This window comes from Topomyia yanbarensis, chromosome 1, assembly GCF_030247195.1.
Source record: "Topomyia yanbarensis strain Yona2022 chromosome 1, ASM3024719v1, whole genome shotgun sequence".
Classification (NCBI taxonomy): domain Eukaryota; kingdom Metazoa; phylum Arthropoda; class Insecta; order Diptera; family Culicidae; genus Topomyia; species Topomyia yanbarensis.
Genome location: NC_080670.1, coordinates 69,929,057 through 69,955,437, shown reverse-complemented (window position 1 = coordinate 69,955,437; position 26,381 = coordinate 69,929,057). Strand labels below are relative to the sequence as shown.

General features: G+C 38.5%; 1 protein-coding gene across 2 annotated transcripts in view; it reads left to right on the top strand.

The window, feature by feature from the left end:
• LOC131677882 (uncharacterized) overlaps window positions 1–26,381 on the top strand; it is a 260,837-nt gene that overhangs the window by 97,260 nt on the left and 137,196 nt on the right. The window contains exon 2 of one of the 2 annotated variants that reach the window (XM_058957970.1): window positions 20,684–20,737. The exons of the other annotated variant lie outside the window; for it this stretch is intronic. The gene's annotated coding sequence lies outside the window, so the exon portion shown is untranslated. The remainder of the gene's footprint in view (window positions 1–20,683; window positions 20,738–26,381) is intronic. 2 annotated transcript variants of the gene reach the window in all.

Genomic DNA, 26,381 nt, shown 5'->3' with positions numbered 1-26,381 from the left:
TTATGTATCGTTCGACTCAGTTCGTCGAGATTGGAAAATGTCTGTGTGTATGTATGTGTGTGTTTGCCAAAAACGTCACCTCTGAGAGAGATGGCTAGACCGATTTGCACAAACGTAGTCTCAAATGTATTACCTTCTTATCCGCTGCAATTGAATTTTTTATTAATTGGACTTCCATTTCCGCAGTTACGGGTTGAAGGGAGTGATCGTAGAGCAAATTCCCATATAAGCTGGTACCGCCATGATATCAAAATGATGCAAAACTTAGTAAAACATGTGCAAAATTGCTTGGATTTGCCAGTCTGGATCAATAATGACTTATCAAAGTCGCTTTGCTCATATTGGCCACCTACGACGGTTCTTGAATCCATATAAGCGGCAACTGAAAAATGCTCAAAGGGGGGGAGTAAAGGAAAATTTCAATATAGAATTTGTATTTTTGATGCCAAATGTCTTAAAAATGCATGTAACATCAAGATTTGATGTAACTTCGAAAAAAAAATTTTTTTTGGCTAAAATTGATTTTTTTGGACTTCTGCACATTTATGGTTTTCTCATATAGAAAGGTTATGCAATCACTCTAAACATGACTATGATAGGTTTTCTGCATTTGACTATGACAGGATTTCTGCAATTTAACACGAGTATAGCTAGGGGTACGCTGTGAGGGGTTGACCCCCCACATTACACACCACCGTTTCCTGCCACCCTCTACCGTCATCAAGTTCCCCTCATCAAGTCCCTACCTATCAAGCCCCAACAGATCACCCTTAAATGATCACCTCATCCACCCTCTTCAGAGCCACCCAGCTCTTATCGAAGACGGCATATCAAGAAGACTGGCAACTCTGTCCAGAATCTGGAGACAGTAGCAGCAACGCCACTTGCGGGTAAAGGTGGTACTTCCCTTAGTAATGCACACACACACACATATACTTTTACATTAAGCTTCCTACCTTCATCCAATAGAGGCGCTGTAACCTTTGTCGCTTCTCGTTTGTATGGGGGAAGGAAAGAGATATCAGTCTTCTTAATATGTAGTCTTCGCTCTTATCCTAATTACTTTCATCCAGTAAGCATGCCAGGATAGGCTGGGGGTGGTTCGGTTGTGGATTATTCATCCCCTTCCCATACACACCTCCGTATGATAACATAAGTTAGCCAAAAGACAATATTGAGCTAATCCAGATTAAATGTTATATACATATTTTTGTTTCAAGCGGGGGTGGATCCGGAATAAAATTTTCTGATGGGTCTGATATTTAGATCATGAAATGAACACATTACGTAAAACGCAATATCCGCATTTACTAAAAACTAGCGAACAATTTGGTTTGAAATGATTTTGAGTTTGAAACAAATTTAAAATTGAAAATAATTTAAAGTTTCTCAGCAAGTCGAAAATTTTCGACGGAGTCCAGATCCTCCGGACCCTTGTTCTGGATCTACCGCTGATTTATTTAGCAGTGTTTTAGCGTCGACACATAGCATCTCAAGTTCGTGGCTGTCGATCCATTATATGTTTGTGCAAATCGTACTGAATAATAGACATTTCCACCCTTATATTGAACACCACTATATGCATTAAAACAGGTTTTAGCAAGCTATTGGATGCGTCGTCCTTTGTAGAAGTACAAAGCTAGAATATCCGCAAATAATATCTTAATTTGTGGAATTTGGTTATTATATTCGATAACTGCCGTGGATTTCAATTCTAAGAAATCGGTATTTTTTCACTCTTCACCGTACACAGTAATTGCAATAAATTACAAAAAAAAACAAACCCTACGTAATATTAGTAATTACGTATAACAGAAACTTCTTCAAGCTGAACAGGTGGAGCAGCCGAGGAAAATATATGCGGTGGGCTTGCAGGTATAGTGGATAGTACCTGCCGCAAGATTGAGCAACCTGGAAATTTGCTATTCATTTATTCATGATTCGAACCAACATCACTATTCGGCCTATGGAAGAATCAGTTAATTGCAAAGCAAACAACCCCTTCACAGAATTTAGCAGTACAATTCTTAATAGGGTAGACGAACCCTTATTCATCTCATTAGTCAGAATGTAACACTAATTCAATTGTAACTCGGCTTAAAGTGATTGGATTTCGCTAAAATAGGTATCAGCGTCCTTGCTGGGTTCCTATGAAGCAGTACCATAAAAAAATCCGGCTTGGAAAAAGTAAAATATTCGCGTTTGAGCGAAACAAAAAGTCGATTACAACGTTGTCCGGCCATTAGGCCGAAGGTCACTAGGCCGAAGGACATTAGGCCGAATGGTTATTAGGCCGAATGGATGTGGGGTAGCCAGGTTAGGCGATAATATAATTTATTTTTTACATTACGTCGGCAACAATGTCCGGCCATTAGACAGTTAGGCAGAAGGATGCTAACCACATCTGTCTGTAATCAAAATAATCTGTTTTATGACAATTTAATCAATCCAGCATTATAAAGTCTTATGGAATGGAAACAATCCAATTTTCTTCTTTCATATTCCTTCTCTACCATTTTGTCTCACCATCTTCCACTATCTCTTACTTTTCTATTTTGTTCTACATTCTCTCTCTCTCTCTCTCTCTCTCTCTCTCTCTCTCTCTCAAAATCTCCAATTATTTCCCTACCTCAATTAAATTGAAATCATTGATGTTTTATCCTTCTTTTTAATGTGAGCTGTTCTTTCAAATTATATCCTGAGCATTTCACGACTTCTATCCAGCCAGTCAAATTACGGAAGTTCACCAAGATGGCAATTCACATACATAAAACATAGAACTCAACTTTTACTAAAGTTCATTCTCTTTATTTCGATTGTGCTAATTAAAGCGGATAGCTTATTTTAGAAGTTGTCATTGTACATGCCACTAAGTTGCCAATTTTTTTTTGAGAGGACATGAACAAAAACACTGTCGGGTCAAATATTTCACCAGAAATTTATTTACTTTTTGAACTTTCTACCGCATGTAGCGAAGCCTGTGTGATGCAGTTTTGCCGCATAACCGAGGCCAAGGATCCGAAGCAGCGAAAAGCTGGAGAGGATCCGCCGGACGAGGTGGCCGCCGACCGCCGTCAGAAGCGGCGGCCTCTCACAAGCGAACCTGTGATCCACTCGTTTGCCCGGATTTTTCAAACATATGGGCTATCAATTAGTTTAAATCCAACGGAGCGGTAGCGATGTTGGACAGCACCCAGTTTGAAGCTATGTGGCGTAGCCACATTAGGCGTCCATTTTATTTTTTATTTCATGCAGTCAATAAATTAGTTATGAGGAATGGGGTGTAAATATGCTCAACGTTATAATTATAAGTTTCAAAAAAATCTAAATGAATCACCCTTCATTGAAAACTGATAATTCTTTTCCGTTCCAACCACTTCATCTATCACTCTCTTTGGTTTATTCGGTCTAATGGCCATTCAGCCTTTTGCATTCGGATGAATGACTATTCGGCCTAATAACCATTCGGCTTAATGGCCATTCGGCCGAATGACCTTCGGCCTAACCGCATTCGGCCTAATGACGCAGCATCGATTACAACGAACTTATTCATCCTACCATTTGAACTGATGCATTGAATAGATATAGCAAACACTGCTCCAATTAGTGTATTCAAATGGAAGGGATTAATATAGGAGCTAAGATGAATTAGGACACAGTTACCCTACAACCCGAGATAAAGCCGTTTCACATTTTCGCTTAATGTCCAGTGATGTTTACTTCACTAACTTTTTAATATGAATCGTTGGGCGACATTGTCAACAATATACATGACTTTGCTTTTACTCCAATAATAGGAAATAAACTAAAAAACAATCGCATAATTTAATCGGAATCACCTAGGAATAATAATTACTGTTCGAATAAATAAATCCCTTTAGAAAAACATTTATAAATCATGGTATACCTAAATACGATTGTGTTTATTAAGTTATAAAACCTTTTTATTCGCAGTGACCCTTGGCTGTGATTTAGTATGCATCTTTATTGAAGTCCTCATAAAATGATTCCATCATTGAAACGCTCTATAAATGGGCATCAGCATGGTATAGTCTGGTTGACCGCCGACGTTCTCTTAAATAAGTGTACTCTAATCGCTGATTCGAAGACATCTTCATCGGACGGGATGGGATCGGATTCTCCGCGAAAGGGAGAAAAAAGTGTATTGATACGGTCTGTTGCCTCAATTTTATCGCGTAGCCAGTCAGATCATCGCAATGCCGGTGTTTCAGGTTCAAGGGAAATGCAATCTACACGCACCGTTTAGAGCGGTTGGTTGATCGTTTTGTTGTTGGACGACCAGATGACTGAGTTTATCGCCAGAATGTGGAGCGTAAATGAAAAAAAACTACTCTTTGAATCTACCAATTTATACCTTTTTTCAATTTTAGAAGCAATAAACATAGGTAAACTCATTTTAATGTACGGTAACCGTAATCAAATAAATTGCTCCATGCTTTAGCCGACACGTTCAGAATCAAACGGCATTAACAGTAGCATTGAGGCATTCAGGGAGAAAGAGTCTGATAGAGACAGAGAGAGAGATCGCAGGAAAACATAAAAACCAATCTTATACCCACATCAGAAGGCCTTTCTCTGGCCCCGTGATCGATGCGGTTCATCTATCGATCTAAATTACACGACTGAACGGTGAACATTTGGCGCAAAGCTCTGGGCACAGAACAATCTCAGTCCAGATTTGATGTCCACTAATTGCAGTATAATGTGTAATATCACGAGGAAAGCGAATGTTCACAAATTTCAGCCCTATAATTGTGGGCCATGTCGTACACGTGTCAAAAAATCTTTTACAGCTGTCGGTCGACTCAGTAGAGCTTCGCGCAAACAGATAATGAGAAGTAGGGAAAGTGCGACATACATGGCATGCCTAATCAAACTTTACTTTTTAATCAAGGCCATCTCGGGCGGTGACGACACGTCCAGGGCATTGCGGAGGTATGAAATTTGATGCAAAGTGGTCCTACAACCATCGCAGTGTGCCACGTCTTGCCGAATCTCTATGGGTTTGTGAAAGGCATGTCGATTTTACATCAATGATTCCAAATTGTCTGCCAGTTCCATGTGGTTGGTATGGTTGTGCGGTGCGTACAGCACATTCCAGTGAACGAGACAGTTAAAGATTAATCAGATGGAAATAATAAATGCAAACAAAACTAGGATTTACAGCATGCGGAAATTATATGCACGAGGCGTGTGGATCGACGCAAGGCAATGTTACGGAGTGCTGAAAGCATTGAGAGTGCGACAGTCATGATGGCAATAATCGCTAGCTTTGACACACTGCACATAGAGAGAGTGAATGGCATAGAAAGTATGGCATGTAGGTATCTTGATGTAATACACAGTCTACTGAAGAAATGGATGGTTTGCATTATATCTCTTCGAAGGTAAAACAGGTACAGGCCTTTTAAAATTTACTGTGCGTATCCAAAAGAAACGAAAGCTGAATGTACTAATATATGAAATTGAGAGATATTTGAATGCATGTTTGTCGAAAGTGGATTTTAAGATACTATAATACATGTGGGACCAATGGCTTTATTTCCCTTTCGAAGGAAGACGAAACTACAGATTTTTCATCTCAGTAAATCAAAATGACCTCGGCTGGACTTGAACTCCAGACCCACTAGCGCGAGAAGCGGTCACAGTCCTTGTTTTATATAATGATTGATGATGAGAAAATTATACTTTATTAATCTAAAATGTATCACAGGGTGCATGAAAAATTTACGCAGTAATTGATGTTGTAAAAAAATTACACCAATTAATCATATTTGCAATTAGTGTGTTATGATTAATCTAATTATTATAATTTTATTTGATTCCATTGAAAAGTCGCCTTCCTGTTCGATAAGAAAAAACTACAAGAGAGAGTTGTCTTAGAAATACATTACTAAATGTATAATATTTTTATTATATTTGCTATCTCAGAATATTTGGATGAAAATCTAATGTAATATATTTCTTCTGTAAAGCTTAACACGTAAATCAGGATATCAATAAAAGTTTTTCGCCAATAGTTTAGCCAAATTCGTTTTTAACGCTGTATATATTTGATGAGTTTGCATTTTTAGTTGCGCGGTATCTACAACTTATCGATGTGATTTTTTTAAACTTTTTTCTTACCAAGCATGTATCCATGCCAGACATGGACTGGCCTTTTATTTTTCTCTGTTGCTAACATGAAGGGCTAACAGCTGTAAACACTTTCCGTGTTCAAATATGTATTAAATTAAACAACGCAAAAAAAGAAATTTAAAATTTTATGTTAAAATAAAAGTCGTACTAAAAGTTTAGATAATAGAGTTATCTATCATTAGTTATAGTCAATACAGTGGAACAAAGTCAACGAACAAAGGGCGAACGCCGACTTTGGCTTGTCATATCTGAGCTACTTCTTCGCCGATTTCAAATCTTTCATAATCTTTAAAAAGGTGCTTAATTTTCAAAAACGCCAATCATATATAATTGAAAAAAAAACACGTTGGGTATCTGAAATGTAATACTGAAAGCTATAGTACTGAAAAAAAGCATAATTTTTAATTTATTTTTATTCTAAAATGGTTGAAAAATACATTACGTGTAAACTTAGATGAATAAAAGTAGACTCATATGCTTTTTGATATTTTTTATGCGCATTGATTTTAATTTGATTGTAAGTCAAATTTTTGATTCATGCTATATGAGTCTGTCCAACTATGACGAAAAAATCCGTACACCATACCGCAACGAAGCGTAATCGTTCACCACGCTCAGGCAAATCGTTCGCACAATGTACGGATTTTTTCGTCAGAGTTGATTAGCTTATATATGACACATGCCGGCATACACGTCATCTTTTTAGTGTGTATTATATAATATCAATGATTCCAACATACATGTCTAAAAATATAATGTAAGAAAAATATAGCCTACGTTTGGGGATCTTTTTCCTTGGAAATAAAAAGCTTCATGCAGCAGTGACTTTGTATAGCTTTGTCATAATGTTTGATGACAATACCTTCTGTATGAACCAGTGAGGTTTTTTTTGATACATGTACATATATTGTTGGCATGATATTATACGCATCATTTACCTCTAGAATGTTGCAATGGGGTACAAATTTACCCAACTCTATCATGGAAGCCGTATGAAAGCGAGAATTCGGCATTTACCGACCTGGGGCAAAATTATAATTAGTAATTAATTTTGAGACATATTAGCTAGTTTTGGGCAACCTAGAATTGATCCCTGCTTTGGCAGTTCAGAGGGTAAGGGGCTGGTCTTATAAACCATTCTTCGTATGTGCGCGGTATATATCTAGGAAGGATTTGTAGTGATCAGTAGCATCGTAACACTAGCTGTAAAATTGTCTTGGGCATTAAGAATCGGCTGTGAAGTCTGTTGAAACTTAAGGTCAAGTTCCAAATCGGAATGATAGTATCAAAACTTTTTTTTGCTTTTAGATACGGTTCCAGGAGACATTGTAAAGGACATCTACATAATACCGAGCTATGTCATGTCAGACTTCCCAGTTATTCTTACACTTATGGTAAAATGCATGAAGATACAGCAGCATTCTCTAGATTCTATTCCTGGTGCATTCGTATTTTTTTGGGGCATCCGACCGATTCCATAGAACATTGTAGAGGAAACATATTCGAAAAGCGCAACTCATATAGAACATTAGCACCTAAATATTAAGTACTGTAATGTAATGTCAAATTGCACCGAATAATAAGTATTTTAAATTATCCGAATGCTTGCCAAAATTTTCCAACCGGGCCCAGAAATTGCGGAGTCGGGTTCATTAGATCACCTGTTTGTGTGAATATTACAGTCATGCGCCATCAAAAATTGAATCAACGCGACGATCAATGAGCTATGTAACTCATTTTGTATTTGTATTTAAAAAATTGTGTTCAACTGACCATAAGTCTTAATGAACTAAACTAAAAATAATTAACCTAACAGCAAACGATGACGAAATTGTGATGAATTGCTATCGAACTCGGTAAACTCGTTGAAGCGACGAACCATCGCTATAATCGGACTATTGGCAGCATAGTTAGTGTTACGCATTTCAATGTAATGTCCGAGGACGAAGAACTCGGGTTGGAGCGTAGAGGTTGATTTGTCCAAGTACATCGGGTACATCGTATTCAGCCAACATAAGCTTTGATATGAAAATGACCTGCGAAGCCTGTCTACGTTCTTGCAAAGTATGTAGTCCTAATAGTCTGCTACGGTTCTCATATGGTGGTAGGTTCAACGAGTCATTCCAAGGCAATTGGCGTAAAGCATATCGTATAAATTTGCGTTGGACAGCTTCAATCCTTTCACTCCACGTTGCATAAGGGGCCATGCATAAATGACGTAGCATTTTGGGGGGTAGGGAGGGCATACCAAATTTGTGACGAAGTGTGACGAGGGGGAGGGTAGGGTCAGATGTGCGATGTAGCATAATACTCCTAGCATTAAGTTTAAATTTTGCCTTTCTCATATAGAAAGGTTATGCAATCACTCTGAAAAACGTCAACCTAATCCCGGCCCGGAGGGCCGAGTGTCATATCCCATTCGACTCAGTTCGTCGAGATCGGAAAAAGTCTGTATGTGTGTGTGTATGTATGTATGTGTGTGTATGTGTGTGTGTATGTGTGTGTATGTGTGTGTGTGTATGTATGTGCGTATGTGTCAAATAATGTCACTCATTTTTCTCAGAGATGGCTGGACCGATTTGCCCAAACTTAGTCTCAAATGAAAGGTGCAACCTTCCCATCGGCTGCTATTGAATTTTGGATCGATCGGAATTCTGGTTCCGGAATTACGGGTTTCAGAGTGCGGCCACACAGAAATTTCTCATATAAACTATAGGAAAAATTAAAAATAGAATTTTTATTTTTGATGCTAAATGTGTTCAAGGTGCATGAAACGTCGAGATTTGATGCAAACTCGAAAAAAAAATTTGACTACGATTCACTTTTTTGGATTTTGCACATTTTTGCCTTTCTCATATAGAAAGGTTATGCAATCACTCTGAAAAACGTCAACCTAATCCCGGCCAAATTTTTTTTTCGACTCGTTTAGGGTTTCTTGATTTTAACAGGGGCGTAGTTGATGGTTTACGGAGAGGGGTTACACCCCCCCCCTCTACTGTTCGCGCCCCTCCTTTAAAAATCTCCTTAAATCACCCCTCAGACCACCACCCCATCCAGCCCTCATACCCCTCTCTTTCAACCCCATCATCTTTAAACCACCACTGTATCACAAAGCATACCAATTTAAGCTGGGGAGTCGTTCGTTCATGGGACTTTCGCCCTCTTCACATACCCAGCCCCGCATGACAAAATGAGTTAGCAAGCAGATAACATTGATCTAATGCTGATTAGGCTAATGGAGTATGATATTTTTTTGTTTCAAGTGTTTCACCGTCGACACGTAGCTCATCAAGTTCGTGGCTGGCATGCCATTGTGTATAAGTGCAAAGTGTACTAAGAATGTAATGGACATTTCCACAATTATGTTGAACATAAAAAGCCTCCGTGCCAAAGTTTAGAGAAATGAGAAAGGCACAATTGCACCGCTAGGTGGATTAAAACAGGTTTTTTTGACGGGCATCAAAACCCATTGATTAGAGAAAACAACTTAATGTTTCTCCATTTCCAAGACAAATAAATTTAAATTCACACAAATTACTTTTCATGCGGTTTTTCATGAGGTAAATTTTACGATTCGCTGACTTATAAGCTCGCAAAAATACGAAAAGAGTCAGCATGCTGATTTAACTTGTTACATTAGTAGGCTATTGTTGTTAACCAGTAGATTTAATTTGGTAGCTGAATTAATTTTTCTCTTCGGATTCAAGCAAACGAACTTTAGTAATTAAAATGAACGTATGCTTTGTAGAATCATTGGCAGCTGCAGGATTGTGAACTGAGAGAACTTCTCTTCATGCTCCCCTTGACATATAAAATTCAAAAGAAAGCTATCAACACTATATTTGTCATGAAATGGGCTTATTTTGTACACAATTGGCTGTTATAATGAAAATGTTGATAAATGTCGCTAAAAATTTTAAAAGGATATGTATTCAAAATAATTGAAAAGCATATGTAATTTTTTTTGTCATCCTCCCATCGCGTTGCACAGTGGGGGGGGGGAGTCGGTAAATGCTACGTTATTTACGAGGGGGAGGTCAGCATTTTGTGACCAAATACTACTTTCTTTGCCACTAGTTGTAAAATGTATCGATGAGACACTGTAACTCACGGTAATCGCCTTCATTCCTTATGCCAAGAAATATTTTCAAGTCATCAGCAAAAAACAATTTCGCTTCATGCATTAGAACGAAAACCGCATCACTTACGAATAATGAAATTAGTAACAGACCTAGTGAAAAGGTGCGTCAGAGGGACTTAAAACATTTTTTCAGAACAGCTGAAGGCATAGCACTTAGTCCTGAAGCATAAAACGATTTCGTTTTTTGTATTGCAGAGAGAACCGATTGTTCTGAAATGGGGAATACATCCATATCCATCGCACCAACGGGAACATCACGGAGCGCGTTGTCGAGCTCGATGGTAGATGGCGTATGAGTCGTGAAGACACTAGAGAAGCAGCTGGCAAATAGAGAGCACTTTGTCGTCGTCGTAGTCCCTACTTAGCCATCCTAGACGGAAGACCCGTTTCCTTTCTCTTTGTATTAACAAAAGTCCAGAAGCCCTTCGGATTTCGTAGTAAGTTTTGTTGAATGCGGTTCACATATCCTTTGTACAGAAATTTATTGTAACAGCTGTACTCATTACTGGCTATTGCGAAAAAGCTCTTGAGAATAGGGCATTGTCGATTTGAGTACGCACGTAGAGCTTTGGTACGGATGCGTTTCAGATTCCAAAGCATTGGGAGGCTTACTGGGAGGTTGATAATTTGAAACGGATTTTTCAACACAGTAAAGGAGTAATCGATTATAGAGACCGCAGCATCTACATCCATTTGATCAAGTAGTACACTTCAGTCGATCAGCAATAGTGAGCGGCGTAGAGCTACTAGATCAGTTTTTGCGAAAATTACGACGATTCACAGCTAAAGCTTCTTCATATAGTGGTGAACTAATGATGGAAATGGATATTTCCAAAGCGGGATGATAGTTATCCAAAGGAACGATCTCACAGAACTCACAGAACACTCATGCAAAGCATTCTCATTGACGAGATTGATGGTTGGAAATCGTGCTTACTAGACTTAGTCCGTGAAAAGCCATCCCGTCCAGAAGTAAGCGGCTGGCAGGATTTGTTGTCGAGGATAACGCGTCAAGGTAAGCGTTCCCCCGTCCAGAAGAAACCCACATATGTTCTGGTTGTTGAAATCGCCAAAAACTATAATTACATCGTTTGCATCTGCCTGATAAGAAGCGCGCTCTATGGAGTCAAGATGGAGCTGCGTAATAGAGAAATCAAGTCGTTTTTTCTGGAGGATAGTAAACAGCTCAAATACAGTAGTTCTTTGTCTGCCTAGTAATCTTCGTCCAAACTGCTTCAATGCTTGATGAACTATCAATACCAAATTCACAGGAGGCAAGTACGGAAGAAACAGTGATCAAAACTCCCCCGCCACGGCCATGGATACTGTTACGAGCACATCGATCCGCACGATAAACCGCGCAAGAATCCCCGAAGAGCTGCATCGATGTAATACAACTATCAAGCCAAGTTTCCGTCAGAACGTAAATATCGTAGTCGCCGTAAAGAGCAGCCAAGTGCACGTCCTCGATTTCCGTCCCTAGCTCTATGACGTTTTGGTAGTACTACCGCGAACCATCGGCGCCACGTACCAAGCGTCCCGACATATTGCAAGGACGTGATGTACCCGATGGCATGCTGGAAACCAGAAGGTTTTTAGGAAGCGGATCGTCATTTAAAGTAAAATACTCGCCTGAGAAGGAAGTTCGGAAGACCCCCTCACGACCTCCGAACGCAGGGCCGGACCGACTAAGCTGGTCGCTGGCTGGTAGCATGACTGGGTCGGAGCGCTCAGGAGCTTCCGTAGTGTGGCATAACAGGTGATGGCGGCGCAGCGTGAATTTGTTTGTGCAGTCTCGGCGATGGTGGCGTCTACGTTTTTTGTGGATACACTAAGACTGATTGCGGGAATTGTAGAATCTGGTTAAACGAGTTAACAATTTTTGATTAATATTCCTGACTGATCCTTATCTTTCCATTTCGAAGCGAGCTTATCTGTCACCAGATAAAATGAACTTGGCGTCTACTTCCTGAAAAATATACTGGAAATCGGATACTGAGGTCACAGATATCCATAAGTGTGTGTGCACACAATTTAGGCATGCTTCCGTGCGATGTTTATCCCAGAAAAAAACTATCTCGAACGTTTTGGCGAGAAACAAGTATTTTTAAATTTTGTTGGCCCAACTGCCCAACCACGCTGCTATGTTTTGTTACATGTTTTGAGGTTTAACCTTCTTTAAGTGTTGGTGATAATATGACACAGAATAAACTTTCAAACAGCGATAACTTTTTAAATTTTGCACCTAGAAGTTTTGAAATTCATAACTTTTCCTCTTTCATGGAGAGCAACGATTTTCAATAGAGTTCAGAATTTTCAGACATTCCTGAAAGGCTGTACAAAAAAGCTACGAATAAGATGTTAACGGGTCTTATTGACGCCAATTTCAAATTAAGTTTTAAGACACATTTTCAGCCGAATCTATATGAATATATGCCCAAATTGTTTGTTAGAGTTTTAATTTTCAGTTTCTAGTAAATATTACCGTTTCTGGCTTGCTTGACTAGTGGAAATCGGTGCCGAATGGGATCATGTTTTGCATACATAGATGTATGCAGAATCGTCATCATAAATCACAGATTTATTGACAGAATACTAACATTAAACACCAACAAAACAAAAATGATAATATATATGCCAGTTTTGTACATGATACGACCGATCTTCGATGTTCCGCATTACGATTCCGATGACGATTCCGGCGGTACAATAGTATTTCTCATAATGTTGAATAAGCGACTAGATAGTCAATCAATGAAACTGATCCCAATGTTTTGTAATATTCTTGAAAGCTTATATAAAATTCCATCTAAAACTACATTGATATAATACTCATTCCTGGATTCTACGTGAAAATCATCCGCTCGGAAGATTCGTAAAACTGGCCAATTCTTGAATCTAGTTCTAGAATTCTGAAGTTTTTTCGAAAATATTTGTTCACTTTGAATTGGCGTAAATTCGTAGGTACCTAATATTTATTCATTGTTGCATCCCAGTGAGTATGCTTTCGAGTATGAAACTAGACAATTCGTCAACTCATGCCAACCATCTAATGGAGTCAATAAATTTGTCTGACATATTGCGATGAACGTGACTCGTGACCAAAAGGGAAAAAATCGAGTGCTGGCGGTGGCGGATTATATCAAACGACCCGCAAAAGCAATGAATGGGATGTCATCGATTTAGTGTCGTTCTACTGCAAATGCCATAGCAGTTGTGCATCGATTGTGTTCGAAAGAGTGGCAGTTGAATGGACTGAATCTGAATAATGGAGGCTACCCACAAAGAATTGATATAGGAGTAATGAGCTTGTCTCCTATTAGTTTGCTGTTGTGTCACTGTCACCACTTCAGGAGCTCTCCTTGGCTAGTCCCCACGCTTGATCAGTGTGAATGAAATGAAACGATGTGGCTAACGTAAGACTGTCGTTGCGCCCTTTTTCCCCCTTTCAGTATCAAACGATGGGTCTGGACCGGCTACCTCAGAGTTCCCAAGGCGTGCAGCCTGAGTTTCAGACAGACAGAGTGGTCTATAATAAGCGCGGTGTGTATAGACACATCTCCATTATACATCGGAGTGTTCTCCGCACCGGCAGCAGCATCGGCAGAGTCAGGGCTAGCGCAATTCCCAATATATACGAATCTATCCCTCTTTCATGGCACCGTCCGACCGATCGACCGCATTCATAACTGTTTACGGGATGCGGGCAACATAAGAGGATGTGCATCTGAAATTCCTTCACTCAGTTCCAATATAGCTGGTCGGAAAATGCTTGATTGATTTATCAATGAGCCACTTCGGTTCAGCAATGTGGAGTCGTGAAGGCCAGCTGTGGGAGAGGACCCCAAGTAGGTGCATCCGACGGTAAAGGCCTCTCTAACATCCATGTAAGTCTAATCTTTCATGGTCATCACTTCAGTCTCTGGGATGAGAGCTGCTGTTTATGTAAATTGTGTAAATTGCTTTAAATGGTATGAACTATTTCTTCCTCATGTCAGTTTTTTTCGGACCTACCGTCCATCGCATTGATTATACCAGCAATCAGGTTTGCGAATGTAATAACCGATTTCAAGTTACACGCTTGTTGGTACCGATGGATAATGGATATACCAACATATAGTATTTTAGACTTGTGTCATGCTAATGTTGAGTAAATAGTTATGAATTAGTCGGCTAGTTAGTGTATAAGGCTATGTGGTATTTTTATTAGCTGGATATTTATGATCTTATAGACGAATCGCCTCTGAATCATGCACATGCTGTGTCACCGGAAGAAAAGATTTTCAAAACGTGTTCCGGTGTGATTGAAATGATTTTTCTTTTCAACTGAAAATATTTTGCTTGGGTTACCATTTCTCGAATAATCTAACCTTCATCAATCTCACCACCAGTGACGACCAATCATTCTGATATTTAGCAGTTGAGCAGATTGGAATGTTTCTAGGCCAAACAAGACGCCGATGTAGCCACTGAACGTTTCGAATTGTTTGATGACTACATCTAGTCGTTCCGTTGAGTCACTAGCAACCTGTTCTAGAAACATACCAATAGTTATTTGTTGCTTTACAATGATAAGAGAATTGCATGCAACAAGACCGTTGCATATGTGATACATAACTGCTGCACGTTACAGCTTATTTTTCGTAATCACTCTCGACATGGTTATTTCCGCGGCGAATATACTGGAAACATCGTACCCGACAGGACCGTATGGCTAGTTATAGTCTCCGTACAGCATAGGGAACGAACCGTTTGAGCCGTTATAACCTGAATCCTGGTTCTTGAAGCTGACCAACTCTGACGAAAAAATCCGTACACTTGGCGAATCGTGTGCCTGAGCCTGAGATTATTAATCAATACGAAAGTGATTCTTACAGGGTTTGTTTTGGGTGCAATTATTCATCAATTTTCAAAGAAAAGTTAGTTCCTTAGATCGACATGATTAATGAAGTATCTATAAGTAATATGTATATAAACATTGAAATAGTTTTCCCCAAATAAAAAAGTTCTAAACACTTATGAAGAACAATTCAAAACTTGTCTAGTTTAAAAGAGAAGCAAGTTTCCGGATAGTGACTACATCAGTGATATTGATTTGTTTGTGGTAATATTATTTTACCAAAAAAAATCCTATGATTTTCAAATTTAAAATTTAAATTAAGGCGAAATCGGTTAAATGTCAAGTCCCTCATTTTAATACTGTATGTCCAAAGATTCAACCCCTAGAAGTGAAATATCTTCTGAGAGATATTCATTGAAATGCAAAACAAAAATAATCATCAAAACGTTAAAAAAATATTGTCCCAGAACTAGACTAGTTACGCCACAAAGTTCGATCAGCGGGCTGGCAACGGGAGCTCAGGAGGACAAACACGAAGTCGGAATTATTTCGGGATATCGCTGTTTGGAGAAATTTCAGCAACGATGACCGGGGTGGCTGTCAGTTTAATGGCATCAGTATAAGTAGAAATACCGCTGTCGAGAAATTCTCAGCATTAGCTAGCAGATACATAGAAACGAGTAGCGTCAAGAAGGATAATAAACCCTGCGAAGATGGTTGTAAAGAGATGTAAATCATTATGGTCGACACCTCCGGATCGGTTCGGGTCTCAACAGGTGGTAATATTTGCAAGAAACCTGAGCAGTTAAAATATACCGCAAAAGTTGGACAGCAAGCAAGAAGCGATCAACATAAAATAAAAAGAGCAGTAGTAGTAGTAATGCCCAACGGTTTCCCAGAATGGATCTGGATTGCGAGAAACAAGAGGTTTTTGTTTAAAAGTAGACTTAACTGCTAGAAACCAATCCTACACTACCACGAGCCAGTAAGAAGCGGTGTCTGTTGAAGAATCCTTCTTGATAACACAAATTTACTCAATTTGTTGAGCTGAGTCGATTGGTACATAAGACTTGGCCCTCCAGGCTACGGAAAAAAATTGATCGGTTCTATATCTTTCTTTTCTAAGAAACGGAAAAAAATCCTCTCCTTGAGAGTTCCTGCGAACGGGCCTGATATGAGCCTGCCTAGTCCTAGTTTTTCCGTTCTAAGTTTATAACTTATTCGCTCTAGAATACCTACCCGTCTTTCAATTTCATTGCTTTCATTTCTCTTAGTGTTAAATTTGCCGAAAATTGCCAACAAAATCGATACAGTAGAACCTAACGGCAATTAAAACATAGTAACAAGTTACAATAAGTGCACTAAAGCATATATGTATCGTACCGTAAACCGGGATATCTTTGATCACCGGGGAAGTTTGATCAAATGAGACTTTTTTCAGTAACGTACGATAACATGATTCTCTCTAACAAAATCATCGAAACAAACCATATTCTAAACATGTTCAGCATCTATCGGCAACGATTATTTAGTCATTTAATGAACCTTTTATGAACACAAATTCAAATTGAAAATGATACAGCTCTTATGCATCGTTTCAATCTGTTCAAACAATTCCTTGTATATTAATGAAATCAATCAACTTAATCTGAATTTTTTAGAAACTGTAAATGTTTTTGTCCCATAATTCATTTTAAAAAATCCGAGATTTTTGTGGTTAACTATTTAATTTCGAAGGTAAAGGTAAAATACTTTTATTAATACAAATATCTCATAAATATTTAGTTACATTACAGTGTAAACATAATTCCAAAAGTGTGTAAAATTTCATGCAATTATCTAGAGTAGTTTTTGAGCAATAAAAATTGAACAAATTTTGTGGAAATTTCGAGGCCAACTTGGTTTGACTCAGGTACGAGCAGCAGATATAAGAAAACTTGAGCATCGTTATTTATTTGATTAGGTTCAGCGTGATGTCTGGACAGTAAACGAAAACTGCGGTGAGCACCAATATAGCAATCCAATATAGAGCCACATGCAATTTTCGTTGTAAATTTCACAGAACAAGATACCGCGCATAAGTGGCACAAACCGTGACTAAGATCCTGAAATCAAAAACATAAATGACTCTACTCGTGATATTCACGGTAGCGTGAATAGAAATTACGAAAATCGCGGCTAAGTTCATGAAATCATGAACATAAATCACACTGCTCGTTACTAATATATCAAAATGTAATCATGAGCATAAATTACTCTATTCGTGACTTAAATTCCCCGATACTGCGAATAGTAATTACGAAAATTGTAACTAAGATTCTGAAATCATGAACACAAAGCACGCTACCCTACCAGAACAATCAGTTAGTAAAATCATGAATAAAAGATCATGATAACGTGAAGAGAAATTACGAAAATAGTGACTAAACTCATGAAATCATGAATATCAGTTAACTGTCGGCTCTTTTAGTTGATATAGTTTATACAAACCACTGTATCCCCAAATTATGAACAAGAATCATATCAACAACTATACATGTCCTACGAACAACCACAGAAACCCAACCCAACATTCAAATTTAAATCCATGTATATTTATGACATGATCTAATTTTATGGAAGCACAAATACAGCGAAAACCCGCACATATCAACCCCCAATTTTGGCTGTCCCCGATTTTGTCAGATTTTTGACCCTATTTTGTCAGCCTCATATGAAAATTCGTTTGATGGGCTCTAGCAGACGAACCACGAATCATATTCGAGTAAATTTTTGCTTGAGCATATTTTTCTTATCTTAGAGATGCAAAATATGTAAAATGAAAATAATATTTTTTCAAGTCGAAACAATGGCCAAACATTCAATCAACCGAATAAGATTTATAAAACCTTATCACGGTGCACATTCCTCTGAATTTTTTTCCGAATGTTAAATGGAATGTCATACGCTATCAAAATAAATAAACAGTACTAGTCAGCATCAATGTGTATTATGTATTATGTCAATAAATAAAAACCCTTTGCAAATTAGACAACAATTGAAAAGTGCGGTTACGGTAGTACCACGTGGGAAATGTTTTTGGTTTCACTTGGCAAATTCAACAAAAATGATGTGCAACGAAAAGTAGTATAATAAAATTTCGATAGTTTTGTACATATCGCTGAGAAATACTTGTTAGAACAGATTCCAAGAGATAAAATTGAATATTTATGATGATACGGCACTGAAAATTTGAATAATGTAAAGCATAGTCAAAATACCATACATTTCTACAAAGAAGTTTGTGCTCATCGCTCCCCCCTCCCTGACGACATTTGGACATTTGGACGACATCTGCAACTATTTTAATGTCTGCATTGCTAGAGTGAGTTCATTTTTTTATTTTTTATTTGGATTATAGAGGTTTTAACCTTATGGTCATTTGCCTCTTTTCGGTTTAGAAAAATCTCTTTAGAAAAATTTCTAACCCTATGTCCGGGGTTGGGAATCGAACCCAGGTGAGTTGCGTACAAGGCAATCGATTTACCAAGTACGCTATGCCCGTCCCGAGTGAGTTCATTCTCCCATCGAAGTAGGCCGTGCACTGCACTGCACGCTGTATTTGAACACCGTAACCGTATGTATGTATTGCAAACGGCACTCCGTATCGGTCAGCTAGTTGGGGAAGACTGCTCTCAAATGTGCCGTTCTTATCCGAGTGTTTTCAGCTTTACAAATCACGATGAAATTAGCACCCGTGTGCAAGCGAATGGTCTGGTCCAACGTTGAAATGTTGAAGCCTAGTTAGTTCGTAGATTTCCCTTGAGCATGGACAAGCTTGTACCTGCTAATAACATTTCGGCCATGCATTTATAACATCTCAAATACGCTTTGTCTCAATGTACAGCTTCGCCTCGAACACCTAATCCAAGCTAACGATGTACAAATTCTTGTTCAAACATCCGTGTGCGTACACTGGGTGCGTACACGAGAAAGATATGCACAAGGCAAAATGAGTCGCTATAGTTATGAGTTAGAGAAAGAGTGCGAACATTGAAAGACTGTTTAGCTCGGTTCTTATCGTAACCCTATCATTTTGAAGCCGTGGTTTAAAGCGGTGATATTTATGTTAAACGCATTCAGTCAAATGGCATCGGCTTTGTGGTAATTATGGTAATGAATGGTTAATTAATTCCTTCTAACTTTCATACTTACAGGTTGCAGTTGAAAATCGAAATATTGAATTTGCGCTTTTTCTTTTTTCCCTCTTTGGAGAGTAAGCAACCAATGCAAATCTTGCGTATATTGTAGAGAATCAACTTGCCCATCCTATGTGATTCTGGCCGTGAAAAAACTGGTTTCGGACTGGAATCTACGTCATAAACCGCCCCTTATTTCACTTTTTTTATTTTGCGAAATTTTCAATCCCACCGTGTGGCTATTTTTATAATTGATAATACAAAAAATCTTTAAATGCTCTTAAAAATCTATTCTGACATACTAGAGATAAACTGATATCGCCATTTTTTCATCATTTTCCAATATGCAGTCTCAACCCACTCAAGTTTTTTTTTGACAAGTGACGTTGTAAATGTCAAATTAAAATGAATCTTTCATTTTAGAAAATGCAATAAATAGGTGATGTTTTATTGTTGAAAATTGTTGAAGCCTCTGATATCAGTATAAATTAATGATATTTCAATAAAAGTTCGAAAGTGTGCAAAGTAGCCCTCAGCTAGTTCACAAAAATGTTTTTAAACGCTATATGAACAACTTTTTTATGTGTGAACCAATTCTGCTCATATTGGGCATAAATAATACATACAGGATGACGATAAATCTGTGCTGGTATGATTCGAATCCATCGATTATTAAAGGAGTTATAATTCTTCAACAATGAAAAATTGATAAAAAGTGCGCATAGATACCCCGCAGGATGGTAGGCTACTTTTCAGCAGCACGACAAATTTCAACCATATTACTAAGTCATGTCAGCTATTTATTAAAATAGCTCTGTTTAGCTAGATTTTCTATGTTTCAATAACATATATTTTTCTTTTTTTATACTTTTCTAAACTGTTTATGAGAGCTTATGGTGGGTATCAAGAGTATGCAATGTTACTGCGATCAAAGATATATGTTCTATGAGGTACATTTTTTTAATTTTTTTTAAATGAGTAACGTAATTTTTCATTCGTAAAACGGTCCTTACAAAGTAATTGTAGTTGAAAATATTCATACATAATTAGTCCGACAATCTCATACAACCGTTCAAAAAATTGTAAAAAAAGTTCTTTGAAATGGATTTAATATTTTTAAAAATATGATCCAACTTTCCGTAATCAAACAACTTCCCTTCATTGTTTTTAGTAACCTATGCACCCAGATATGAAATTTTACTTTTATATTCTCCTAACTTTTTGTGTTTTTGTGAATCAAGTCTTTCTAAGGATCAGGTATCCTCACTTTTCTCTGCATAGCACAAGTCGATTTTGCGTATTTTATAAAATCATTCATAGCCATAATGTACCATAATAACAATTATGATTTCTTCTCTTTTTCAGGTTTTTATGCAGAGCAAACATAACAACACCTGAACAAGGTGTTTCTGTGAAAAGGTTGGTAGTAAGCTAATCAGAAATTAAGCTACTTATGACTGTAGTAAAATTCACTCAATTCAGCATTCTCCGACATCACATTGACTTTCTGAACTAGTAGCTCTGTGTATCTTACTTACCTGCCGTACAAAGATCTCTATCAACCGCACGACGGTCTTCGCTTTCGATAATTCAATTGACCTTGATATTGTTTCTTGCCAATCCATTTCTACTAGTGATTTTCCATCCCACTGGCGAAGCGTGGTGCTCAAAAGCCGGCCGGCTTATGTGTCCATTGCAGATGTAAGTCTGTTGTGCCCTCGCCTTGCGGGTGGGCACTGACTGAACAGTTGCGGTGAGATGGACCTAGCTCAAAAATAAGTGGCAAAGAAATGTGTGAGACAAACAGCACTAGGGGACCATTCATAAATTACGTAACGCTTTTAGGGGGGGGAGGGGGTACGACAAGTTGTGACAAGTTGTGACATAGGGGGGAGGGGGTGTTAACTAGATCGTTACGTAACATGTTTTCATCGAAGAAAAAAATTTTTTTCTTGGAATTTGTTACGTAACAGGGGAGGGGGGGATGGAAAAATTTGTGACAATTTGTTACATAGGGGGAGGGGGGGGTCAATTTTGGGCAATTTTTGCGTTACGTAATTTATGAATGGTCCCTAGTCGGAAAGGGTATGCAATCTGCAGCAAGTTAGCAACAGTGTACACTAAACCACAAACCAGTGCACGATACGATTTGTATATGCGATTGCGATCATGCCGGATCACACAGGAATTGAAATTGGAGTAAGACGAAACAGCCAGCCCTGCGTCATTGTGTGAGTGCCGGGGCCGGCTACGAGTGTTCGATTTAATTCCTGCATTTTCGCTAGAAATTTTCCTTTCTTTCAATTTTTCTCTCTCTTGTACACGAAGCTGGCGGCTTACAACAAAACCATCGCTCTTTGGCTCAATTATGGTGATGTTTGGGGCTGAATGGGTCTAAAAATTCCATAACGCGCTAACCAGGCCTAGTAAACAGCTGAAAGTGTTCCAGTCTCGTGAAGTTATGGACCAGAAAGAAAACTGACTCGTTTTGATTAGCAGTCAACCGTTCAGCCCTATAGCAGTTAGCCGCGATCATAACCTGATATTGCGATGAAAGTCGTGTTTTGGCTCTATTTTGAGTTTAGAGGTACAAAATGTGCTGAAATTTCTGAATGCACAAACATCGACGGTGGAAAAAGAAAAAGTGCATGACAAGTCAAGATTATGGTTTTGTAAGCAGTGGACAGTTATCCCGCATGGGAACCAACACGATGCTGTTGCCCATTTCTAAGGTACCGCAGCAAGTGAAATTAGAGCAAATCCACCAAGATTAAGCACAAAATATTAATACTGTGTTATCCACTGTATATTTTCTTCAAGTAAATAGACCATTTTGACAAAAGAGATTTTTTAGCAAGGGCGTATATGATCTCTAGGACAATTTTTCAAAAGGGCGGTACAGCAATTGCATGCATCCGAGAAAATCGGCTTTGAAATTTTTCAGAATGTTTTATGTTCTCTATTTAAATGAGTAATTGTTAGTAACATAACTCAAAGGCCAAAATAAACTCAGTAGGTGTGTTATTCATTATGACACTTCATTTCCTAGCGATAATTTGTTTAAGGTCTTAACAATTAAAAAAAAAACCAATGTGCCGTTTTCAAATGTTGGTATGTATAACACTCTACTTTACCGCCTCTCATTGGCTGGCTTTTACAGCTAGGGTCGTTTGGCAGCAGCCCCTTATTGACAACTAAATCCTCTTGCGGCCTCAAACTGCGCCCTGTTTACATTTCAGTTTGTTGTTAGGGCTTTCACGTTCAATGAAAATATAATAAAGTTTAAGTTTCTGTTGCAATAACAATTGCTTCCACAGTGTGCTTGCAAGTATGTTCCGGCCATTGTCATTGAACAGCTGGAATTCATCGATGGTTATAACTTCCCCGGAGAAAATGTCTCAGATTATCTCAAGATCTGTTTCGCCAGAATGTGCGTTGCAGATTGTTCATCTTGCCATTTTAGTAAACATATTTAAACGGACAACAGATTTAATTAAGCATTATTCTCTAAATTACAAATCGAGTAAATTTAACAAATATATTATTGTTTTAAAATGTACATGTATATATTAAAATTTGTTTTTCCATATATCGCTTCTGCGTGAATTTAATAATAATGCTCCTGTACTGAATTGAAAGCACCTACAAAAAAAGGAATAAATTTCCGCTTATAACTATTTCTTATATGAATTTGAATTTGAACTACCACCGTATGAGCATCGCTGTGCTCTTATCAACCTGCCTACGCTACGAAACAGGAGAGTTTTTCTGCAGCGACTTTTTGTGTTCGATCTTCTCGCCGACAACATGGACTGCCCTCTGCTTCTCGCTAAGCTGGACTTCAACGTTTCTGGTAGGTCTCTGCGGAGAATGGACTTCTTTCGGCGCTCTACTCATCGCACGCAGTACGGCCAGAATAACCCGGTAGATGTTTGCTGTCAGCTCTTCAATAGCGTTTTTCATCATTTTGACTTTAATTTAAGTAGAGAAATGTTCAAATTGAAAATAGGTTTAAGTTAGTATAGTATTTCAGTCTGCACGAAAATTATATATTCGAAGACAATATATATAATATATGCAAGCTGAAGTAACGCTGCAAAGAAATATCCAATAGACCAAAAGATATGTTTTTCTTTCCGTTTGGATTATTCGCCTGAAGTACTCTTCTCATATAATCTTCCATCTCCCACCCAAAAGTAATCTTTGATCGGTCTGTTGAGATACATTATGTTCAGTTTCTATCAATCAATCCTTACTACACTGCTCCCGATACAGCAATACACCTGCACTGAGGTTTCGTGGGAGGCACTTGTTACAGCAACAATAATACTATTGATTTCCTCTGCTACTGCCACAGACAGAAGTACATCAGAGTTTGGGTAACCAACGTTTTCGGATTGTCGAATGAGTACAGTAATTTCACGTAATAGAGTTAACGTTTAGTAAAGGTATTCTTTAAAACAAGTAGCCGCGGGACATTGACGGAAAGATGCCACCCATTTCTCCTTGGGTGCTGATGGCATCAAAAGCACTTTCTGTAGCGTAGCAGTATGTTATGCTGTGAAAAACAAAAATATTCATTAGGTGGGACTGCGGATAAATAAAGATTTTTGTGGTTACTGCCGAGGAGTACCACTGGTAGAATCTTAATCTAACTGCTGTCAAAAAATACGATCTAACAGTAGTTATTGTTGGAACATTACATATTTTAGGAATCAACCGAAAACGGTATAGCAAAGCTACATGCAACATATGTTATGTACCACACCTTCCGAGTGATTCAATGTAATGTGACCAGACCAAATCCAACCCAAAAAATGAATGTTGAGTAGGATGTGTTCAAAATCAATAAAAATCGGTAGTTTTCGGTAGGAATAACAAAATATCGGTAGTTTTGCCTTGGTCGTCTGTGAATCGGTAGGGAAGACCAAAATCGGTAGGACTGCCGATAAATCGGTAGGTCTGGCCACCCTGATCATTGACTCAAAAACGGTCGGTAAAGCAGGGCTTATTCAAGGTAGATAAAAAATAATGGCCTAATTCACATAATTTATTCAATGAGAATTTTTAGGAATATAATGTTAAAAAAACAAAAAAAAGTTATAATAAATGCAACAAAACTTGGCCAAAACGATCGCTGTAAGCTCCAGCAAGCATTAGAGATGCATCATAACTCGGAAAAAGGATTACGAGTGCTTCATAATATGAGTAAAAAAGGGGCTTACCGACAGCGCAATTCTACTTTCAATAAATTTGAACTGAGCATTTTTTATGAATCTTATTTTTGCGGTCAGGAATTTTGATTTCTAATGCTATTCAAATGTATAATGATAATTTAATGGATTAGCTTTAATAATAAGCATAAAATCAGTTTGTTTACATTTTGTTCTTGCGCCCTTCTGTAATGTTGTCCAAGATTTGTCCAAAAACTGACGTATTGAGCTTGTGCGACAACTCATTCTGTTACTTATTGGGTCCTGCAGAAATTTCACAGAGAATTTGCTTTCGAAGACATTAATAGAAAAAAATGTTGCGTATTTAATGTAGTTTCAAGATTAAATAGGGGTTTTGTGATTTTTATTTTTGTAATATTCATAGATTGGGTGTGATCAACGGTTGCTTTTATCCTTTATTACTTGTTTATTACTGGATACTACTCGTGCTATCTGAGGACAATTGTCATTTATTACATTTCGAGAAAAACGTTTCTTAAAGTTTGAGATTGAATTTTTCGAAACTTATTAATGATAGAAACAATTCAGAGTTGTTTCTATCTATTCTGTGTTACTATGTTTTAATTGCCGCAAGGTTCTACTGTATCGATTTTGTTGGCTATTTTTGGCAAATTTGAGACTAAGAGAAACGAAAGCAATGAAATTGAAAGACGGATAGGTATTCTAGAGCGAATCAGTTATAAACTTAGAACGGAATACTAGAACTAGGCAGGCTCATATGGGCATGATCGAAAGGAAATGTGAAGAATTCTTTGCCTTCTGCAGAGTAGGAGTTGGGCGTTTCACCCAAGCCTACCGCATGGTCTATGGTAGAACATAACTCATCATCATGTTCTACCGCCGACGCCGGAATTCTTCACATTTCCTTTCGATCATGCCCATATGAGCCTGCCTAGTTCTAGTTTTCCGTTCTAAGTTTATAACTGATTCGCTCTAGAATACCTATCCGTCTTTCAATTTCATTGCTTTCGTTTCTCTTAGTCTAAAATTTGCCGAAAATAACCAACAAAATCGATACTGTTCTATCTATTCTGTATTAACCTGATTCCTCCCCAGCTCTACCTTACGAAATTACTTCGGGGAGAGGTTTTTATGTGCGTTGCATCCACTCTAATTTAACTACTTAGTAGTTCGTTCCTTCAGCAGGAATTCAGAACAGTTTTCCACCATCCACACAGACTGGCAATTTCTGCATGGCAGTCGGAAAGCTGGCTGTGAGTCGAGACTTAATGCTTCTTCCCTACTAATTCACCGAGGCCTTCAGCTACTTTGTGCCATTCAGCACTACGACTCGGCTCCCTTGTGCCAGTAGCACCGGCACTCCTTTTTTGCAGCGTTCAGCGCCATTTACTCGTTGAGTTCCTGTCTTGTTCGCGAACTACTCGGTCTAGTCCCAGACGGTGGACCTAGCCAACCCTGACAGAGAATTCCCCGGCGAGAGAAGTTCCGAACCGGAGCCAACCAGCTAGGCGTCGAGGTCAGTTCGGCGTTTCCGGTGGAGGAAGGCGTCCGGTTTGCTGGTGCCCCGACTGGTGATGTCTAGTCGCGGTCTACTCAGTCTAGTCCCCGGCGGCGAATCTAGATTACGCCGGCGGAGAGTTCCCCGGCGAAGGAAGTTCTCTTGACACCGATTCTTCTTTGGTTTTAGTATTAGAATTTCTTGAGCCCTTTGGCTTTCTCTCGTTCCATTTCGTTCAATTTACCCGATGAGCCATTCAACTCCCTCCCTTATTTGTTCGCGAACTATTCGGTCTAGTCTCCGACGATGGATCTAGCCTACTCCGAAGGAGAATACCCCGGCGAGATAGGCTAGCTCCCCGCTTCGTTCC